Source organism: Palaemon carinicauda, chromosome 18 (assembly GCF_036898095.1).
Source record: "Palaemon carinicauda isolate YSFRI2023 chromosome 18, ASM3689809v2, whole genome shotgun sequence".
Lineage (NCBI taxonomy): Eukaryota > Metazoa > Arthropoda > Malacostraca > Decapoda > Palaemonidae > Palaemon > Palaemon carinicauda.
The window spans coordinates 108085149-108110148 of record NC_090742.1 but is presented as its reverse complement, the minus strand read 5'-3'; the positions used below and the strand labels follow the sequence as shown (position 1 = coordinate 108110148).

Below are 25000 nucleotides of genomic sequence, written 5' to 3'. Positions count from 1 at the left end.
AAAAGTTTTGTCATAATCTAGTTTTGTTCGTGTAATTTATTTTATTTATTTGATTTGATTCAAGTTATGCCAATCCCCATTGTTTAGAATAGTGACGCTCGTTTCCTGTTAAGGACTGTAGGAAGTTTGTTTGCTTTCGAATAATTACCCAGTTTATTTTAAGTGTACTTAAGAGACCTTTGGATATTCAGTGTTCTATATATTACTGTCTGGGAGTTATTTAACTGTCTCAGAATTCGTGCATTAATATTTTGAAGTAAAACAGTTTTAATGTAAAAGCAAACAAGTGAGTTTGGAATTCAAGATGTTGATTAACTTGCCAGTCGTAGTATATATTATATTATATGTATGGTTCACCGTCACGAGCCATAGTATATATTTTTGGTGCCTAGACCCGGGAGTCATAATCATATTATATATATATATATATATATATATATATATATATATTACTGTATATATATACATATGTATATATATATATATATATATATATATATATATATATATATATATACAAATGTATATATGTATACTTTGTGTGTGTTTTATACATATAGGTATATATGAATATAAATATATATATATATATATATATATATATATATATATATATATATGCGTGTGTGTGCGTGTATATATATATATATATATATATATATATATATATATATATATATATATATATATATATATAAATATACTGTATAAAACACTTACATATATGTATACATATATACATTTGTACATACCTATACATACATATATATATTTACAGTATATATATATATATATATATATATATATATATATATATATATATATATATATATATATATATATATATATATATATATATATATATAGAGAGAGAGAGAGAGAGAGAGAGAGAGAGAGAGAGAGAGAGAGAGAGAGAGAGAGAGAGTTATATACAAATGTATATATGTATACATATAATGGTGTGTGTTTTATACAGTATATATATATATATATATATATATATATATATATATATATATATATGTATGTATATATATATATATATATATATATATATATATATATATATATATATATATATATATTTATAGGTATATACAAATGTATATATGTACACATATATCTGTGTTTTATACAGTATATTTACATATATACACATATATATGCATATATATGTATATATATAAATATATATATATATATATTTATATATATATATATACCGTATAAAACACACACACACATATGTGTGCATATAGAGTATATGCATTTGTATATACCTATACATATATATATATATATATATATATATATATATATATATATATATATATATGTATATATATATCTATATATATATATATATATATATATATATATATATATATATATATATATATATATATATATATATATATATATATATTATATACTTTATAAAACAGACACATATATGTATACATATATACATTTGTGTGTGTATACAGTATATATATATATATATATATATATATATATATATATATATATATATATATATATATATATATATATGTTTATATATCAGTAAATTTCCTGAGCTCGTGAATCCATTTTCTTCTGTTCTTTCCCTTGGCTCGTTAGCAATCTCTAGGGAACCATTCTGTTATTCTTTTAGTTCATATTTCATCTGTTTTTTTCATTATATGTCCAATTTTTCTTACAAGCTGTTGGAATATCCTCTACTTTTGTTTGCTCTTGTACCCATGTTGTTCTTTTTCTGTTTCCTAGAGTTATTCCCATCATTATTCTTTCCTTAGCTCTTTGAGTTGTAACCAACTTTTGATCTAAGGCTTTAATAAGGCTCCAAGTTTATGATGCATAAGTTAATACTGGTAAGACCCTCTGATTGAATAGTTTTCTTTATTGAGAAAGAGGCATATTTTTCACCAAAAACTCTTCATCCCTTGCTTATCCTTCTTTTAATTTCGGTCTCAAACACTTAATGTCTGTCATAAGTACGTATATTCATTAACAAGGTCTAGAGGTACGTCCTTGACCCTGATTAGTTTTCTCGCTGCATTTTCAGTGAACATTGTCTTTATTTTTTTTTTCATGTTTATTTTCAGCAATACATTTCTGCTTTCTCTATTCAAATCTTATATTATCCTTAGGAATTCCTTCCCTAATCTACTAAATAGAACTAAGTCATCTGCAAATCTTAAAAGATGTTAAGGTATTTCCCATTAATGTTAATTTCTACATTTTCCCAATCTAAATTCTTAAAAAGTTCTAGGAACGATGTAAATAATTTAGGAGAGAAAGGGTTTCCTTGTCTAACTCTTTTTCTTAACTGAAATTTTCTCACTAAATTAATGTAGTTTTAGGATTGCTGTACTATCCGTATAAATATCTTCAAGTGATCTAACATATGTATCATCTATTCCTCGTCTTTGAAGGGCTTTCATTACTGCTAAAGTTTTGATAATCAAAAGTTTTCTCTTAGGCTTTGAATACCAAAAGCTTTCTCATAGATTTTAAATGCCGTACATAGTGGTTTGTGAAACTCAAATATCCGTTTCTAAAACTTGCCTAGCTTGTCAAGCTTTCTCTCTATTTGTGAATATTTCATATACGACTGAGAGTAAACTTATTAGCTGGTAAATTTTTAGGCCTTTCGTGTCTCCCTTTTTGTGAAATAATACAATGATCTTTTTTACTAAGCTAAAGGTATAATGTAGAACAGTCTTGCAAACATTTTGTGTAAAGTTCAGCGTGATTTGCTACCATAAAATCTTCTCATTCTATCATTAATAATTGATTAGGCCATCTTCTGTTTTGTCTCTTTACATGCATTTTAATACTTTCTTTCATTCTACTGTTACTTTTGGTACAGGCTTATGTTTTTCATTATTTTTATTTGGCAGTTATTTCTTATATTACCATTATATAGCAATGTATAAAAATCTTCTGTAATTTTCATCACTCCATCTCTCCATCTCCATCTTTTTCATCTGTTAAAGCAAATATCTGTTGGCACTCTATTCCAAGTCTTCTTTTTATTAACTTGATGCTTCTTCCTTTCTTTAGTGTTTCCTCAATTTTTCCGAAATTATTTTGTTTCTAGTTTGTTTACTGTTTTGGATGTTATGCTAATTCTATTTCGCTTCACTTAAATTTTACCCTCATTTCCAATGTTTTCTTTATTAGATTTTTTGTTTGTGTACTGGTAGCCTTCCTTGATCTTGGTTTGGAACTTTTCCACCGATCTCTTGTGCTGATTGCAGTACAACTTTCGTTAAATTACTGTCCATTTCTTATTTATTTGCATTCATTTCATCATATAGCTAGGAGTATCTATTTTGTATTGCTAAACTAAACTCTATCATATTTTTTTCTTATTACAGGAGTGTTTAATTTCTTTCTTAAAATTAGTTTTTTCATTCTTTCCTTAGATGTAGACAAAGTGTTATATCTTTAATTAAATCTATTTCGTTTTTCTTTTCTAGATTTGGGCTTCTCCATGTCTTTTTTCTATATTAATCTAAAGAAAAAAAGGTGTTCATGATTTTTCTCCTTTGATGTTTCATTTGCATACTCCAAATTTGCCTACAGCTGATTCCTTTCACGTCTTTTGACATACTTTACATAGAAGTCATCCAAAACAAATGCAAATAGAGTCTTATGTGTTTTTTTAAGATATATCCAGATCTTCTTAAAAAAAGGTTTCTTTTTCTTCCTCTATATTGGATGTTGTTGGTACATACATTTGAATTATCTGAATATTAATCTTCATTTTATAATTTGTTCTCTATCACTGATATTACATAATTCTTCTGTTACATGCAAGATTTGTATTAATAAGAAAACCCTCTCCTTTTTTTTGTTCCTTTCATGTCTTCGGTAGAAAAAGGTATGACCCTCTTTTAATTCTATATCAGGCCCCCAGTTATTCTAATTTCACTCAATCCTCTTATATTCCAATTTATTTATTTCAGCTCTTCTAATAACAAAGTAAGATCCCCTTCCCTATACAGGGTCCTGACTTTGTACGTTTCGAGGTTGTTTCCAACGGCAGTCTTTTCTATTCCACACACACAAACAAACAAAAATAAAACACAGACACACACATACACACACACACACACACACACATATATATATATATATATATATATATATATATATATATATATATATAAATAATATATATATATATATATATATATATATATATATATATATATATATATATATATATATATATATATATGTATATATATGTATGTGTGCATACGCACAATCATATATATACTGAATATATATGTATATATATATATACACACACACACACACACACACACACACATATATATATATATATATATATATATATATATATATATATATATATATACAGTATATATATATAACGGATTTTGAGCGAAGCGAAAAATCTATTTTTGGGTGAGATGGCCATGTCGTCCTGATGGAAGTTCCTATAGGGTAGCTTCCTAGGGTATATTACAACTACGGCGATATTCCCAGAGAATTTACCTTAAGGTACCCAGAATTCTAACTCCTGGAGTGAATATCCCTAATGAAAGGGATATCGCGACATATCAGAGGACATATTCTTGACACGCCATATGGCAATCTGCACCATCTGTATTCCTTGTAGCGTACACGAGGTGCTACAGATACTGTATGTAGGGAGGGGTCCTACAGCCCTTTCATAGAAAGGGAAGGGCGAGTCCATCAGGACGACATGGCCATCTCACCCAAAAATAGATTTTTCGCTTCGCTCAAAATCCGTTTTTTGGGCTCAAGCCATGTCGTCCTGATGGAAGTATACCAGAGCATTACTGTATCTGTGGATTCTCAGAACGTGCCGTACTCCCCGGAAGTAATTTTTCCCGGTCGACTAGACCTAGAGACCTAAGATGTTACCGTTATACATCTTTTCAACTAACCATAAACCATGTTAGAGCTTCCTGCCCCCTACAGGGAAGAGTCCTACTAGACTCTGGAAAAGTCTCGAAGAGTACATATACCTATGTATGAATACCAGGCAAGCTAATATAGTGGTCTCACCCTATATTAAGTAAAGCATAGTTTGTAAAGAACCACTGCGTCAATATGAAATATCAACCAGTTCTCCGCACAATACTTGTATTGGACAAAGGTTTATATCCGCATAGGAGGAAACTTGTAAAACCGCCACTGTCCCCTTCTGGGACGGAGTCCTCCCGTTAAGGGAAAGCATAAACCAATGTAACATAGCCTGCATAAAGGAACAATTCTATTAGAATTATCCCAGATAAAGTATATAGAATGAATGCTCAACTATACCAATAAATTGACACAGGTGAAGGAGACGCAAGGTTCTCAAGAACAAGTTTATTGACAAACAATAAATAGACAGGTTAACAACAATTTTATATATATATATATATATATATATATATATATATATATATATATATATATATATATATATATATATATATATATATAAGAAGAGGATAACCCAAAACTTTAAGCATAAGTATGATAGTAAACAGAACTTGTTTATCTGAAAGAAAAAACATTATTGCCACTTTTAAGATACCGAGGTATCAAAGTCATAAAAGTCTGTATTACCAATCAATCACATTAGCGTTAGAAAACGCTCGGCACACATGTCTGCACTTATGCTAGGTTCACCTTTGGAAATGGAACAGTCTACGTGGGCAACTCAGTGCCCTCACTTAGTTTGTAGTACCGTAAGTAACTACACACTCACCCTGGAATTAATCGTCCCAATTAAAACCACTGTTCCTCGCAGAGTTAAACAGTAGGGTTAACGACGCGACCCACTGCTACCACAGATCTCTTTAGTTCCTCTACTTGCTTCGCATAGTGGCGAAAGAACACAACACTCTGGAAGACTTCCAGCCAGTGTATGAACGGAGATGTTCAAAATCCATACAATTAAAGAAATTTAAGGATGAGGCAACTTTCCTTGGATCGTGACCTGCGGGTGTACTGTCAGGATCCGCTCTGCGAATAAAATATGTGATTTTCGCTCTGAGTTGATTCAGAGATAAATTTGAGCCTGATGTTTCTCCCCTGAATAGTTGACCACCCTTGAAGTCTGAAGTTCTACGAAGATAGACCTTTAGGCATTCTACCAGACATAGAGATGCATCTTCTTTCAGAGGGCAGATTCTCCAGGGACCCCACCTGTTGGTGGGTAACTCATTCTTGGCGAGAAACGTAGGATCCGGAAACAGGTTCAGTTCTCCCCCATCCAGGAACTGAACACGACCTGCCTCTCTCGAGAGGGCTACAATCTCACTAACCCTGGCCCCGGACGCGAGTGCAAATAGGAAAATAACTTTTTGTGTCAAATCCTTTAACGCACACTCCTCATTGCTCAACAGAGAAGCGAAATGAAGAGCTTTGTCTAAAGACCATGAAATGGGCTTTGGAGGTGCTGAAGGTCTGAGCCTAGCGCAGGCTTTCGGAACTTTATTAAAGATCTCGTTACCGAGGTCGACCTGGAAGGCATATAGAATGGGTCTTGTCAAAGCAGACTTACACGCCGAAATCGTTTTAGCTGCCAACCCTTGACCATGGAGGTGGATGAAGAAAGATAAGCAGAAGTCTGTCGAGATCTCCTGCGGATCCTTCGCCTTGACAAAGGCCACCCATTTTCTCCAAGATGACTCATATTGCATTCTAGTAGATTTGCACTTATATTCCTCTAGGAAGTCTATGCTGGCTTTCGAAATCCCGAAATGCTTTCTCACCGCTAGGGAGAGAAAATCATGAGCTGCAAGGTCCGGGTTTTCTGTAATGAAGCGCAGACAGTCGACTTCTGGACTCGCTGGGTCAGAACTGGATCTGGTAGTGGTACAAACTTCAGCCGTAGTTCCAATGCCAGGGGGAACCACACGCTGTTCGGCCACTTGTGGGCCACTATTGCCGCTACCCCCCTTGAAGGATCTCAGTTTGTTGAGGACCCTCAACAGAAAGTTGTGAGGAAGGAACAGATAAATCCTGGACCATCTGTTCCAGTCGAGGGACATCGCGTCCACTGCTTCCGCTAAGGGGTCCTCGTACGGGGACACGTACAGGGGCAACTTCTTGTTGTCTTTCGTCGCAAAGAGGTCTGTCTGAAGTTTTGGGACTTGATTCAGAATGAAGGAGAATGATCCTCCGTCTAAGGACCATTCCGACTCTATCGGTGTGAACCTGGATAGTGTCCGCTGTCACATTGCGGACTCCTTGAAGGTGAACTGCCGACAGGTACCACTTCTTCTTTTCCGCCAATCGGAAGATGGCCAACATCACCTGGTTGAGAGGTGGTGACCTCGATCCTTGTCGATTCAAGCATCTCACAACTACCTCGCTGTCCATCACCAACCTTATGTGGATCGAGTGACGCGGGGAGACTTTCTTTAAGGTAAGGAGCACTGCCATAGCTTCTAGAAAGTTTATGTGAAAGGTCTTGAATAGCTTGGACCAAGTCCCCTGGACTTTTTTTCCGATGAGAGTGACCTCCCCATCCCTGCGAGGCGTCTGAGTGAATCGTCACCGACGGGGGAGGTGGCTGAAGAAGAACCGACTTCTTTAGATGTCTGGCTTGGGACCAAGGCCTGAGAGCCGAAGCGGAACTGGTCTTCTCAGATCTCTTCGCGCGTTTGATGCATAACTTCTCCAAACTCCGGTTGCATCCTTTAGCTGTGCTCTTAGCACTGGGTCTGTCACGAAGCAAACTGGAGAGAGCCCAGTACCCTCTCCTGTTCGCGTCTTGATATCCTTTCGGAATCTAGAAGTCTCTTGACAGAACCCGCTATCTCCTTCCTTTTCTTCGCCGGGATGGAGAAAGGGTGTGACATTAGGTCCCAGTGGATTCCCAGCCACTGGAACTTTTGAGATGGAGAAAGTCGAGACTTTTTTTCTGTTGATCTTGAAGCCTAGATACTCTAGGAACTGGATCACTTGACTGGAAGCTTGCAAGCATTCTGTCTCGGATGCTGCCCACACCAGCCAGTCGTCCAGGTAGGCTGCTACCTGAATTCCCTTTAGGCGTAATTGTTGGAGAGCTACGCTCGCAAGCTTCGTGAAAATCCTTGGGGCTATTAGCCCGAATGGCATGGCTCTGAAGGCGTATAGTCTTCGTTGTAGCTTGAACCCTAGGTAGGGGGAGAGTCGACGGTTGATTGGAACGTGCCAATAGGCGTCTGACAAGTCTATGGAGACGGAATATGCCCTCTTGGGCAGTAAGGTCCTTATGTGTTGCAGTGTTAGCATCTTGAATTTGCAATTCACTATGAACTTGTTGAGTGGCGACAAGTCCAGAATGACTGAGCTTTTCCGAGTCTTTCTTGGGAACACAAAACAGCCTCCCTTGGAATTTGATGGACTTCACCCTTGGGATCACTTTTTTCTCCAACAGTTCTTGAACGTACTCCTCCAGAACGGGGGTGGAGTGTTGGAAAAACCGAGGGCACGGGGGTGGAGTGCTGTACCAGCTCCAGCCCAGTCCGTTCTTGAGTAGGCTGTGGGCCCAGGGATCGAAGGTCCACCGATCCCGAAAATTCTGAAGTCTCCCTCCTACCGGCATCATCTCACTTGGACTGCCGTCCTGAGGTCTTGCCTCCCCGACCGCGACCACCCCTGAATCCCCTTCCCCTTGAGGGGCGCCTAGACGAGCCTCTGGCTGCTCCTCTAGGCTTTGCTCGAAAGGAAGTAGACTGCCCTTCGAACGTTGGGGTGAATGCCGTGGACTGTGTCGACACGGCCTGGTGTACCCACTGGAATGTGGTCGGGGTTTGTGCCACCATCTGGGGCACTGAAGGCAATGGCAATTGCAGTTGCTGTTGCTGTCTAAGAGGCTTGGCTGGCCGAGACGGTAGCCTAGTCTTCATAGTCTTCCTCTTTGGTTGAGGACCCTCATCCGGGGAAGACTTTCTTTTGATAGCCAGGCCCCACTTCTGGAGAAGGTTTCTATTCTCCAAGGTGGCCTTATCAACAACTTCTTTGACCAAATTGGTAGGGAAAAGGTCTTTGCCCCAAATGTTGGAGGAGATTAGTTTCCTTGGCTCGTGCCTCACCGTAGCCGAGGTGAACACAAACTCCCTACAAGCTCTCCTCGCTCTGACGAAGCTATAAAGATCCTTCGTCACTGTGGCCAGATAAGTCTTGGCCACTACCATGAACATTTCATGGACCTTGGGGTCACTTGCCATCGTCTCAAGAGTAGTCAGAAGAGACATTGAGGCAGCCAGTCTTTCTTTTGTATCGAGCTCTCTCCGCAAAAGAAAGTCAGACAGCTTAGGGAGGTCCTCGCCGAACTGACGTCCGGTAATATCAGCCTCCAACTTCCCAACTGAGAAGGTAAGATGGACGTCCTTCCAGTCTTTGTGGTCCATAGGCAGGGCCAGCGACAAGGGTTTACACTCCTCTAGGGAGGGGCAAGGCTTGCCGGCCTCGACTGCTTTTAGTACATCCGCAAACCCTTTCTGTAAAAAGGGGAAGGCTCTAGCAGGAGAGGACACAAAGGAAGGGAGCTTCTTACTCAATGCAGCTACCTTTGAGTTCGTGAAGCCCCTCTCTTTCATCGAAGATGAAAGCAAAGCTTGAGCCTTAGCATGGTCCATCACTATGACCTCCTTCGGCTCTGTCTCCTCCTTTGAAGCTGGTTCCTTCCTCAACCGGACATAACAGTCCGGATATGACCCCTTGCTGGGCCAGAATTCCACCTCCTCTAGGGGAACTGAACCCAACTTATCCGAGATGACGATCTTTCCAGTCGTCATCGGCATGTGCTCAGCATACCTCCACGGGTTAGCATCTGAACAGAAGGGAAGGTCTTTCACATTGAGCCTTTTCTGGGGCCCATGTGATGCTGCAAGCCTCTGCATCTGCAGTTCCATTGCAGCCCCCTTCTCCTGATTCTCCTTCTGCATTTGTTGGATCATTCCAACAATGGAGGAGAGGGCCTGTCCCAGTTCTACTGGGAGAGCGGCCGATGTTGAGGGAATAGGCTCCGGGATCTGAACCGGAGTAGCCGACACCTCGTCGACCTCCTCCTCTACAACGTCTGGGGCTTGAACTTCATCCTGGGCTTCTGTCAGGAGGTCTTCCTCCAGACGCTCGTCCACGTCAGACATCCTGTCATCCAACTGGATGTCTTGCATAGCCACTGCGACTTCAGCATCCACCTGGATCTGAACTTGGGGGATCTCCTCCTGAGGCTGGGGAATCACTGCATCAGCTGATGCCCTAGGGAAAAGATACGCCCTCATCTTCTCACTTGGAAGATAAAGTCCAGAGGTGTTCTTCTGGAAGCCCCTTACCCAGGTACGAAGCTTCTCCCTTGCTATGTCCCTTGATTCCGCCGTTCTAGGGGAATCAAAGGCCTCAGTAATCAGGTTAGTGCACACGGTACATACCTGAGGGTCCCAATACTGGAGATCACCCTTGGAGACAGCACATGCTGCGTGCCTCCTACAAAACTCATGTCCGCAGAGGTTCTTACTGCGGACGTTGCAGAAAACACTTCCGCACTTCGGAGGGTCCTCCTGTAAAGAGAAGAAATTTCCATGAGTATCAAGTGAACTATGTATCACTGGATATGCACAGTTTAGCATAACAATTCAGAAAGGAAAGACACACACTTGTGTTTCCTTCACAACCAATTGTTGCAGCCTTCCAGATAATAAAATCGTATGGTTAATCTCTTCTAGAATAACCAATGAAAAGTTTCCAAAGGAAACAGGTGGAGCTCACACCTAAGCAATGATTTTAAAATCCTGGATAATAGACAAGAAAGAACTCACTTTCTTATCTGTAAGGCAACAGCAAAGGGCTGTGCAAGACAACACAAAAGTGTTAGAACACACAGTGATGTACCAAAACTTGTACTATACTTTTCCTCTTACAGTATATGTTATACTGAAGAATACTGGTACAGTATAGAAGGTTATGTGCCGGCCGGCACACACCATAACTAGCTTTAAAGTATACTACTTAACAGCTATAAGGCGGCAGAACGCTGGTTCAAATGCATGTGCCGGCCGGCAGTAACTGCCGGCCGGCAACAGCCCCTGTCGGCTACACAAGGTAGCACCCGGCTGCCGGCCACTGCTCCTGGCGACCGGCAGACAAGGGCTGACATTAGCCGGCCGGCAAAGGTAAACAACCGATGCCAGCCAGCAGCAAAAGAACCAGAGGACTACGACTGCCCGGCTGCCGGCCTCATAGGCCGGCAGCCGGGTCGGGTACAGCACTAGAAGAAAACAGAATGGATGCCGGGATAAGAGCGTAAACAACCTCCAAGCCCGGCAATCCGAAAGAGTGCATATAAGGAAGGGGAGAATCTAATTCAGGCTTCCTGACCAATGCCGTCTGACTCACAGGCAGGCATGGATGAGGGACCAAGGGAGGTCCGGGCAGCACTCAAAGCAGAAGACCCTTGCCGGCCGGCAGACTCTGCCGGCCGGCAAAGGACTGAGTCAATTCCACATCCTAACCTATCCTAGGTCCAGATGTAGAATGACGTACAGTACTGTAATGGCTAGGCCATTACGGAGATAGAAAGGGAAGGGACAAAAGAAGGTCCTACCAACCTTGCTTTAGTGAAGGATCACCCGCAGCCAAGGAAACTCATCTTAGCCTAAGGGAGATCCAAGGAGGGAGGCCAGCAATACTTGCCAGCTCCCAAAGAACCAAAGCAAGGAAGGTGTTGCTACTCCCAGGGAAAGGATCTTATCCTCCCACCGAGAACAGCAACAAGGACTAGTCTGCTAGATCACAAAAGAAGGAATCATCTCGTACAGAAACCTTCGGTAGTGACCTAAGGAGGCTAAGCCTCCTATGTCTATGTCAGGCCAGCGAGGGAGACTCTACCCCAAGCCAGACAAACACAGACTCAGACTAAAAACTCTGTTGTTCTGTCCCTCTCTGAAACCAGACTTACTGGAACAGGAAGGTACAGTAACACCCCAGTATAGTTTTATCGAAAGTTAATTCAGATAAACCACTTAGGGATAAGCCCAAGGCTTAAACAGAGGGAAAGGAATTGCATACCTTCTCCGAAGAAAAGAAAGCAAACGGGGAGTATGAGAAAGTATACTAAGGCTCCATAAGTAACTTAGCCTAGGCACCCAGAGAATCGATTACCTAAATCACCGAAACTCACTCGTATACTATCTTGGAAATATTCAACATAATCTTAAATGTATAAAAAACAGCCTAAAGCTTCAATAAAATTTTAATACACTCGGAAAACCAAAATCATGCAGGAAGTACTAGGACCAAACGACTAGGCTACATGGCCTAGCGTAGGCCAGAGTTGGCGAATACTTCGCCAAAATAATACTAAAGCACGAAAGGAAATCCTATGTAACGCTAAATAGCTAAAATTTATTAAAGCAAAACAACCAGGAATGTCGCTCTGGCTAACTAAAACTCATACCTAGCGAGTGACAGCGTCCATGACGCCTCCGGTAGGCTACGGCTCTTGTAACAAAGATTAATCCTATTAATCACTTAAAAATTTTACCAAGAGCCTACATTTATACATAAAAGAAATGGTACTCAACTTATCAGAGGCCGACGAAGTTGGAGAAGCCATGAAAAGCTGAATAAATCCAAGATTTGCGAGAAACACAGGAAAAAACACCGAGTTGTTAAGCTACGCAAAAAGGAATACAGATGGCGCCAGGATTGGCGCCAGGCACGCTTACGAAACTGGAGAAGAGGGAGCCTTGGGAGCGGCTCCCCCTTTTTCTTTCCCGTTTTCGTTTCTTGCCAATTGACCCCTCGATGTGTTATCTCTGTTTGGGATGCAGATTGCCATGTGGCGTGTCAAGAATACGTCCTCTGATATGTCGCGATATCCCTTTCATTAGGGATATTCGCTCCAGGAGTTAGAATTCTGGGTACCTTAAGGTAAATTCTCTGGGAATATTGCCGTAGTTGTAATATACCCTAGGAAGCTACCCTATAGGAACTTCCATCAGGACGACATGGCTTGAGCCCAAATATATATATATATATATATATATATATATATATATATACATATATATATATATATATATATCATATACATATATTATATATACACATATATATATATATATTTATATATATATATATTGTATATATATACATATATATATATATATATATATATATATATATATATATATATATATATATATATATATATATATACATATATATACATATATATATATGCACACATATACATATATCATCATCTCCTACACATATTGACTCAAGGGGCCTCGGTTACATTTCGCCAGTCATCTCTATCTTGAGCTTTTAATTCAATACCTCTCCACTCACCATCTCCTACTTCAGGCTTCATAGTTCTCAGCTATGTAGGCCTAGGTCTTCCAACTCTTCTAATACCTTGTAGAGCCCAGTTAACCATTTGGTAAACCAATCTCTTATGGGGAGAGCGAAGTGCATGCCTAAACCATCTCCATTTACCCCTTACCATGATCTCATCCACATAAGGCACTCGAGTAATCTCTCTTGTAGTTTCATTTCTAATCCTGTCCTGCCATTTAACTCCCGATATTCTTCTGAGGGCTTTGTTCTCAAATCTGCCAAATCTGTTATAGATTTCATTGCCATACCACGACTCGCGTCCATCGAGTAAAACATATCTCACTAAACTGATATATAGTCTGTTTTTCATATGTTATTTCAGGCTATTTGATTTTCAAATTTCACTTAACCTACCCATTGTCTGTTTTTTTTTTTTTTTTTTTTTTTCAATATTTAACTGAACTATATTGGAGATCGTAGTTCCAAATAATTAATGATTCTACTTCATTAATCCTTTCTCCTTCCAATAATATTTGATCTTCCATTGTATATTTCGTTCTCATCATCTGTTGCTTTCTTCTATTTATCTTAAGCCTAACCTCGTGTGATATTTCATGCATTATGGTAGGCAAGCATTGCAAATCCGGTGGGGTTCTGCTAACAGCATCATTAACATACTCTAGGTCTGCTAAATTCCTATCACCAATCCATTCAATCCTTCACCACCATCTCCAACTGTTTTACGCATTACAAATTCCATAAGGAATATAAACAACATTGGCAACAGCACATTCCCTTGGAGTACTCCGCTGTTTACTGGAAGTTCATTTGATAGGACTCCACTAACATTAAATTTGCACTTCCTATGCTCATGAACAAACTTAATCAAATTTACATATTTAAGAGGAATTTCATAATAACGCAGGACTCCCCACAAAATTGGCTACTGCATGCTATCAAAGGCTTTTTCATAGCCCACAAATGCCATGAAAGGTGAATTACTATATTCTACGCATTTCTGTACATGTCTTAAAATGAAAATTTGATCAGTACAACTTCTACATTTTCTAAATCCTGCTTGTTCATCGCCCAGCTTTTCATCAATATCAATCTATCTATCTATCTATTTATCTATCTATCTATCTATCTATCTATCTATCTATCTATCTATCTATATATATATATATATATATATATATATATATATATATATATATATATATAATATACATATATATATGTATATATATATACATGTATATATATATTTATTTATTTATATAGTTTTCCTAATTAAACGACATTTCAAAAATTGTTTCCAAGTCTATTAAGTACTCCTCTCTTTATGAGGTTCTCATGTTCATACCTCACCACTATAGTTTAAAGCCAAAGATAAATAACATAATCATCAATTAAAATATTAGATAATTGTCTTCTATGAGCTAAAAATTAGAAGAAATTAAAAAATATAAACGTAGTTGAAAATCTAAATATGAAATGAGAACTGAAAAACAAATTATAGATAATAAATCGTAAATGAAAATATGGAAGGCTTAGAAAACTGATAGCTCTAACTTGATCGATATTGGGAGTGAATTCATAGTAAAGAATCAACATCGTTGGTAGGATTTTGGTTAAATTCATCAAGTAAGCTTACCGATATTTTATGGTAGTCATTGTGTACAAATTGCAATTAGTCACTTGAAAATCTTCCAAAAAGAGGTGATTTTGTGCTTGTTACAATCAGCTGCCAGATGCCAGGATATCGCATCTAAGGGTGTTTCCTCGTAAAAAAAAAAAAAAAAAAAAAAAAAAAAAAAATATTCCAGCGGAGTCCCCCCAGACACCCCCCCTCGACAGTGACATCTTAAACGTTACCCACCCACCCACACCCCCCCCCCAAAAAAAAAAAGAAAGGCGCTTATAAACCCCTATTCCAGTGACAGCCATTTTAGCACCAAAAGCTTTAACAATTATACGATAGTAATTATTTCAAAACTGGAACAGAGAGGGTTTTAAACAAAAGCATTTTTAATTTTTTTTTTAAAGGTCGGTCACGAATGGCAGAAGCAAGAGACAGTGACATTGCCCTGTAAAGGAGGACAGTACCCTAGATGCTCCCTGGAACCCCCAACCCTTAGCTCACAAGGATGGTGAGGTTGTAGCTACCAAAGGAACTAACGAATTTAAGCGGGACTCGAACCCCTGTCTGGCGATCACCAGTCAAGGACGTCACCACTTAGGCCACCACAATCTGGCAATAAAAAATATTGTTCGAATTAAAACGTGAACAAAATCATTACCACTCGCAGCAAACTCTATAAGTTCTGTTACCAGTTTCTAAGCAGTGACTTTCAGGATGAGGTTGCTAACCCCTGGCCATGTCAACATAAATAGATGGTTGCTGGAGCTTTCGTCTTCGTGTGTGCCCAACCGGATTTCAGATACTTCTGGACTTGCTTGGGATGATTTGCCATAAAACTTGAACTTGACTTCTGGAGGTATTCATGTTCATCCTCGTCTCAACAAGAAGGCAAATGAAATTCAAAACAATACTTTTTCTACATCTTACATTAAAACAACAGACAATAGTGACTAACTTTACCGGACAACACAAATTTAATCTAAAATTTAATTTCTTTCTGTCATGAAAACCATTCTTCATACATGGCGATAGCGTTACTTGGGTAATTATGTTTGAGAATAACAAATCCGCGTTGTTGATCGCTAATTCATAGACGATTTACGGTAACCAATGAGAGAGAGAGAGAGAGAGAGAGAGAGAGAGAGAGAGAGAGAGAGAGAGAGAGAGAGAGAGAGAGAGAGAGAGAGAGTAGCTAAAGTTACCTGCCGTTGAAAAAAAATCCGGAAGTCTGTACTATGCACATAGTGCTCTCTCTCTCTCTCTCTCTCTCTCTCTCTCTCTCTCTCTCTCTCTCTCTCTCTCTCTCTCTCTCTCTCTCCTGTTAATTTGAGAATCAGCGTCCCGGTATTCTTCGAATTGTTTGCCTTACAACGGGACAGCGACCCTCTTAAAAGGCCCCTACTACTCTGGCCTGATAAAGTCAGGAACTGTAAATAGTGACTCTGCAAGAGATGCAATGGGGCGGAGACGAAAAGAGCCTTAGCAGGTATTCAGTAGAGATTTGAGATTTCCCTGGCAGTGACAAGCTAGACATTTCAGTGAGTGGAAGGTGGATGCTGCCTGCGTCTCAGCATCGCGTGATAAGAAAGTAAGATCGAACCCAAAATAATTTAGAAAATTTAACGCTTATAACATATCGTTCGAAAAAGGATTTAGGAAATTATGCTCTTATTTCATAAAATTGATCCGAAGAACTTTTAGGGAAGTAGATCTCTAATCCCACAATATATAACTGAATACGCTTTCGGTAATTAGGTCCTTAATTATAAATACGAAGGTTAAAATGTTTTAGGAGAAATTGTGCTCTTATCGTACAATATAGAACCAAATATATTCCATGATTACGTAAAGTTCTGAAAAAATTCTTCTTACAAATCGACCCAGAAAAGGTTCAAGAAAATTGGAGAACTATCTCATAAGATCGAACAGGAAAATTATAAAATATATACGTGATTACAGCCTGTTAAATGACGACAGTAAAATGGAGAGAGAAAAAATATACATAAAATTTATTCCATTTAATTTCCTGTTAGAAAAAAAAAATATTCTTAAACCGGGGTATTTATGTAGTAAGTGTTCGATCAGTGTTGGTTTTCAGATCTCATTTTAACACAGTCAGTACAAACAAGAGCGGTCCTTTGCACCAGACCGCTACGGTTCGCTGCAGGTTAAATTTTTTCTTTTTTTGGCCGGGTGAGATAGGGGCATTAACCCAGCAGTCATTAACCCTATTTGTTTATCCGGGGCTCCAACTAGCGTTAATGTTCAATAAAATCTCGAGAAATATTTTTCTCAAGTGATCGCTGAATCTCAGATACTACGTGAACGATGACACCCATGAAGACATTGATTTATGTTGACTGAGTTTTTGATTCAGAGAGAGAGAGAGAGAGAGAGAGAGAGAGAGAGAGAGAGAGAGAGAGAGAGAGAGAGAGAGAGAGAGAGAGAGAGACGTATAAAAACAAAAGATTGCAATTAGTTGCATGGTAGAGCAACGGCCCATATCCTTGAACAAAACATTTGTTTCACGGCTGCATTGCATGCTGGAAGAACCTTCCAATCCTAATGTGTTGTTCTTCTGAGTGGAGAGGTAGCGTAGATTGCACACGGACATTGAAGCACGCAGTCTTAAATGTACCAGAAATTATTCAGCAGTTGGCAACAAATTTAATTTGTTGGATTTTCTAAAGCATCAAACATAGTTTAAACTCAGCAAGTAACTTATTATTATTATTATTATTATTATTATTATTATTATTATTATTATTATTATTATTATTATTATTATTATAAAATAAGAGCAACATTTCAAACATAGTTTAAACTCAGCAAGTGACTTATTATTATTATTATTATTATTATTATTATTATTATTATTATTATTATTATTATTATTATTATTATTATTATTATTAAAAAACATTATTAAAAAAGAGCAACATGTCATACAGAACAAGCTTAAAAGGTCAACAACTTGCTGTAAAAAAAAAGAAAAAAAAAATAGCTAAATAAAAGAAAGGAGAAAACCACAAGTATAAACTTATTCTGCACTGTCACAGTCAAAAAGGTATTTTGGCGCCGAACATTTGTATAAAGACGCAACGAAGACAACTTCGTTTTGCATAGCCGAGATTGTAAGATTAATTTCTGCTTATCACAGGTCCTGAGTAACAATAGCGTTTGCACGGCAGCAGCATTTGAAAATCACCACCTCGAGGAAATAACGGTGATTTGTACAAAAGCCATGTTCTTGTGGCGTCTTTGACGAAATTTAAAGAAAAGCTGACGAGGGCCGTCCCCCCCCCCCTCTCTCTCTCTCTCTCTCTCTCTCTCTCTCTCTCTCTCTCTCTCTCTCTCTCTCCATCAACTAAAGCAGCTGGAACCAAGCTGATGTCTGGTTAGACTTTACTTGTGAAAAATGTAAGTTATTTTGTTTCTTTCTTTCTTTTGTACTGCCATTATTTTTCTTGAATGAAAACTACCTGCTATGTTAACTGTACATCTTTCGATTACAATTCCTTTTTCATCCAAATTACAATAAGTCAAAGTTTTTGTTTTCTAACCTTAATCGTGCCTGCCAAACCACGTATAACTTTCTTCATAATCTATCTCTGTGAAACGAAATTTAACAAAATCTTCTTCTAAGTTGTTGATAAAAATAAATCATATATTCAGTCTGAGAGACTGGCCTGCGGTCATATTTTCGTCCTGAAATCGCTGTTGAGATTTGCATATATTTGTTGATTTATATTATTTTGAATATTCCGAAAAAAATATAATAAGTATAATATCCATTATTGTTAATTTCACTATTCTTATGAAATCCAAATTATACAGCATTTTTTGGGGTTGGGGGTGGGGGTCAGATTTCAAAACCATGATGATAACTACAGATTTCTGGTCTATAGAGATCAACATTACATTTTTTCGTTTTTTACCTAGATCTATCTTTAAAAGTGAAGATTACATTTCCTTTGATTTTGATGAGACTTGGGAGGTGAAATCCTAAGAATGTGAATGTTATTTTCCCGGTATCTTTAATATAGTTTTACCTAATTTTCAACGTCAACAGGCAAGATTTAAACTGCAGACCAAATCACGAGCCTTTGCCCCGTCCTCCCCTAAATCAGAACCTGTGAAATCTATGATTTTCTGGACTCCAGAATTAAAGTTAAATGCTGAAGTTCTAAGGGTTTGAAGTGGCCTAATTGGTAACGTCCTTTACTGGTGATTGCCAGACAGGGGTTCGAGTCCCGCTCAAATTCGTTAGTTCCTTTGGTCGCTGTAACCTCACCATCCTTGTGAGCTAAGGATGGGGGTTTTGGGGGAGCCTATAGGTGTATCTGCTGAGTCATCAGCAGCCATTGCCTGGCCCTCCCTGGTCCCAGCTTGGATGGAGAGGGGACTTAGGCGATGATCATATGTGTATATATGGTCAGTCTCTAGGGCATTGTCCTGCTTGTTAGGGCAATATCACTGTCCCTTGCCTCTGCCATTCATGAGTCGCCTTTAAACCTTTAAACGGCAGCTTTTGGATGGTCGGGTATTTCAATCCTTCCAATCTGTACAGCAACTTTGTTCTTTAGCTCTACTAAAGCATTTTTCTGAGAGTTATATATTCTATATCTATCATCGATTTGACTAATTTGGTATTTATCATTCTATCATACGCGTTTAAGAGCTTTGTATGAGTCATAAATTTCTTTAGTCTCATGAAGTCAGGTAACTGCGGTTTTTATTTGTTATTCCCAACAATGTTGTTCTCTTTCACACAAGGGCATCCTTTTCTGCCAAGACTCCTTTTGTAAGTTCACGGTACTTCAGGCTCTAATTCATGTTAAAACGTTTGCACAACAACAACAACAACAACAACGAAAACAACAACAACTATAACAACGACAACAACAACATTTTTGCCTGTCGATATGCTGGACTTGAGTTCGAGATCCGCTCTAGCTCGATAGTTTCTTGTAGTATCTGCAACCTCACCATATTTGTGAGGAAGGATGGTGGGGCCGTTTGGGGGAGTCTTTTAGGTCGACCTGCTAACTCATGAGCAGCTTGGGCCTACCTGATCCTAGATTGGGTGGGGGTGGGGGGAGCTTGGTCACTGATCTTATGTATAATGATCAGTCTCTATTCTGGGGCATTGTCACTGCCCCTAACCTCTGCCATTCATTGGCGATCTTTAAAACCTTTATACGATAATAACAACAACAACAATAATAATAATAATAATAATAATAATAATAATAATAATAATAATAATAATACATTTGAAACATGATGGCGGGAAAAAATAAATCCAGTGTCAAACTTTATGTGGTGTCATTGCAGTACAATTTGATGTAAAGTAAATCTAAAAACAAAATAAGGGTTGAAATAAACAGAAAATAACTGACAAAGCTTTGGTAACGTTTGATATCGAAAAAAAAAAAAATTGTCACTGAAATTTTCACCATTATCTAACGCTAAGCTAAAAAGGGCAAATTAAGAATAATATTTATAAGTAAAATGTATGCAATTTTCCTACTATAACTTTGAAACCTGAATAATAACAACAGTTAGATAAAATCCTCATTGTACATGTCGAAAATTTAATGAAGGTTATTGATCACTTCAACTCCAAAAACCTCGTTTTTCATCATAAAATGCCAATGCAAATTCGTCCGTTAATACATAGAAAAGCAAAGGAAAGTTGAATCTAGTATTGATAAGATACTGTTAATTTCTTTTCTATTTATAAAGAAAAAAACGAAGAGATGGCCTAGCCGGCACAAGAAATAGGAGAAAATGCTGATTAGAGAGCTTAGTTTTCATGATTATGGTAAGTATGATTCACCAGATTATGCATGCAAAAAAGAAATCTGGCGTCATCATTCAAACTCAAAACATGAACCTATAAGTTAAACACCGCAAGTCAAAAATAATTAACAAGATTGTTTATCTCAAGACGAGAGATTGAACTGCGCGACCCACCACACACATCCTTGTTCATTCAAAGTGCATATTATGATAACGAATTGATGGAAAAATCATTGTCTTAACATCCCTTCCATTCTTCAAAGGATATGGTACTTGTCAGAGGTGACAACTTTGAATCCCTTTAAACAGAAGACTCCTTTGTTATCCTTTGAAGAATGGAAGGGAAGGCAAGGCAGTGATTGATTTTTCCTTCATCATCATGATATTCACTTTGAACGTATTAAGGATATATATATATATATATATATATATATATATATATATATATATATATATATATATATATATATATATATATATATATATATATATATGTATATATATATATATATATATATATATATATATATATATATATATATATATATATATATATATATATATATATATATATATATATATATATATATATATATATATATATATATATACATATATATATATTTCTACCTCATACTGGGATCGAACTCTGGCACCTTTAAATGAAAGGAAAGGTTGCTACCAATCATCCCACCAGAGGCATTCAGGATTTTCCTGGTGAAACATCAGTCTCATACCAGCGGGTTTTCCCCGAACTCCCGACCATCCACATTGACTCATTATGGGTAATTCGAATTAAAAGCTATCAACTGTGTCACCTGGTGATTAGGGATGTCGGGGAAAACTCGCTGGTATGAGATTGATGCCTCAGCAGGTAAATCCTGAAATAGAGTGAGCACTTAGGGTCCCATTTCTTTTAGAACTTCTGTTGCATGATTGGTAGCGACCTTGCCTTTCATTTGAACGGGCTAGGGTTCGATCCCATTATAAGGTAGAAATTTATTTTTATATGAACATGATATTGTGTTGATTTTCATCCATATATATATATATATATATATATATATATATATATATATATATATATATATATATATATATATATAAATATATATATATATATATATATATATATATATATATATATATATATATATATATATATATATATATATATATATATATATATACATATATATGATAATTTTGCACATTTAGACGTGTTTTTCTTACATTTTCATATAAGCCATATATTATACACCTGATATTTGTTTTCTCTCTACCTCGGGATCAGAGACCCAAGTAGCTTCAGGTCGTCTAGGGAATCGAACCCTGGAACAAGAAACTGAGGTTCCATTGACTTAGCAACTCAGCCAAAACGAGAGATAAAAGTTGACGATCACTCTCCCATACTTATACCTGTCGAATTCAGATTTTTTGTAATTAGAATCGAAATCAACCTATCTCCTTCAAAGTTGATTCCCCCTTGGGTCTCTGATCCCGAGGTGGAGAGAATCAAGATATTCAGAGGTGTATAATTCAGTATAAGGCTTGTATTAACATATCAGAAAAACGTGTCTAAATGTACAAAATTATCATTAATCATATCCAAGTACAAACTTAACAACAAGCTACAATGGCAGAGATGGGTTGATTTTGACTCAAAGTACAAAAAACCTGAATTCGACAAGTATAAGTATGGGAGAATTGTCATCAACTTTTATCTCTCTTCGTGGCTGACTTGCTAAGTCAATGGAACCTCAGTTTCTTGGGCCCGGGCTTGATTCCCTGCTGATCAGAAGCTATTATCTTTGAGTTGATTCCCCCCTTGGGTTTCTGATCCTAAGGTAGAGAATCCAGATATTAGAATGTGTATAATATATAGCTTATATACATACATACATACATACATATATATACATATATATAAATGTTAGATTTCGCCAGTCATCTCAATCTTGAGCTTTTAATTCAATACTTCTCCATTCATCATCTCCTACTTCGCGCTTCATAGTCTTCAGCCATGTAGGCTTGGGTCTTCCACTCGTCTAGTGCCTTGTGGAGCCCAGCTGAACGTTAGGTGATCTAAATGCTCTTGGGGAGTGCAAAGAGTATGGCTAAACCATCTCCATCTACCCCTCATCAGGATCTCATCCAAATATGGCACTCAAATAATCTCTCTTACTCTTTCATTTCTAATCTTGTCCTACCATTTAACTCCCAATATCCTTCTGAGGACTTTGTTCTCAAATCTACTAAATCTATTGGAGATTGTTTCATTGTTATACCATGACCCATGTCCATATAGTAACACCAATCTCACTAAACTGATATATAGTCTGATTTTTATATGCAATTTCAGGTGATTTGATTTCCAAATTTTACTAAAGCTAGCAATTGTCTGATTTGCTTTTTTCAATCATTCACTAAACTCTAATTCTAAAGACCCTGTATTAGATATCAGAGTTCCTAAATACTTGAATGTTTCTCCCTCATTAATCCTTTATCCTTCCAATGATATTTCATCTCCCATTGCATACTTCGTTCTCATCATCTCTGTCTTTCTTTTATTTATCTTCAGCCCAACCCTGTGTGATATTTCATGCATTCTGGTAAGCAAACATTGCAAATCATGTGGTGTGCTGCTAACAAGGACAGCATCATCAGCATACTGTACTCTAGGTCTGCTAAATTCCTACCACCAATCCAGTCCAATTCTTCTCCACAATCTCTAACTACTGTTCTATGCATTACAAAGTCCATGAGGAGGATAAACAACATAGGTAACAACACATTCCCTTGGAGTACTCCGTTGTTCACTGGAAACTCATTTGATAAGACTCCATTAACATTAACTTTGCACTTGCTATGCTCATGAACAGACTTAATCAAATTTATATATTCAAAGGAATGCCATAATAACACAGGACTCTACACAAAATTGGCCAGTGCACACTATCAAAGTCTTTTTCATAGTCCACAAATGCCATCAAAAGGGGATTTCTACATTCTACGCATTGCTGTACAACATGTCTCAAAATGAAAATTTGATCAGTATACTTCTATCTTTTTGAAATACTGCTTGTTCATCTCTCACCTTTTCGTCAATCTTTCTCTCCAGTCTCTTTAGAATAATTATACTACATATTTTCATAACAGCTGCCGTAAGTGTGATGCCTCTGTAATTATTGCAATCAGTCAGTTCTTTTTTTTTTTTGCTACTCTCACCAACACTCCTAACTCCCATTCATCAGGTTTTGCCTCTTCATGCCACATTCTACAAAATAATCTTGTAAGTAGTCTGGGAGTCAGTATCATCTCAGCAATTATTCCATCATATCCCGGGGCTTTCCATCTCTTTAGTTTTTTTAGGATAGCTTCGACTTCAAGCACAATGAATTCATTCATGGGCACATCAAGGTTTTCGTCAGCTTCAGGTATATCAATCAAATTATTCCCTTCATATCTCCTATTCATAACCTCATGAAAGTGTTCCATCCAACGTTGTCTTTCTTCATCTTTTGTTGCTATAACAGAGCCATCTCTCTTTTTGATGGGTATATACTTATTCTTCTTTGCCCCAGTCGATATTTCATTAATAATTCTACAAGAAATTCTTACACCATAGCCAGTTCCTGAATTCATAGCATAGTCAGACTCATCTGCTTTATTGTCTAAATATTCTCTCCAGTCATTCTCCTTGTAACTGCGTGTCCCAAGACTTCACTACCAACTGACTGATATATGTTCTTAATATCACACCATTCTTCATTAATTGTCTGTTCTTCGTCTCTCAAAGTCTCTAAGACTGCAAATCGACTTTTATATTCAATTGCAAATACTAAAAGTTTAGTTGTGTCAAACCTATGTATTCTATCTATCTTTCTGTTGGTTGCTTTCAGTTTTAATTTCAGTGTGGCAATGAGGAGCTGGTGATTACTACCAATATCTCTACCTCTATAGCTTCTTACATTTCTCAGAGTCCTCCTCTCTTTATTAATGGCAATGTGATGAATCTGATTTTTGTAATTGCCACATGGGGAAGTCCACGTATACTTGTGGATGTTCTTGTGTGGAAAGGAGTACCTCCAGTGACACGATTGTTTGCTGAACAAAAACTTATGAAATGTGCTCCATTTTCATTTGCAACTTCCCCAAGACCCTCGACACTCATCACATTCCCTATCACTTGAGTGTGTCTTCCAATTTTAGCAC

At 37.4% G+C, this 25000-nt stretch overlaps 2 protein-coding genes across 2 annotated transcripts in view; both read left to right on the top strand.

The window, feature by feature from the left end:
* Top3beta (topoisomerase 3-beta) overlaps positions 1-25000 on the top strand; it is a 360065-nt gene that overhangs the window by 65707 nt on the left and 269358 nt on the right. The window lies entirely within an intron of this gene.
* The window catches only part of LOC137657141 (carbohydrate sulfotransferase 11-like), a 90315-nt gene continuing 81810 nt past the window's right edge, over positions 16496-25000 (top strand). The window contains exon 1 of the mRNA XM_068391496.1: positions 16496-16568. The gene's annotated coding sequence lies outside the window, so the exon portion shown is untranslated. The remainder of the gene's footprint in view (positions 16569-25000) is intronic.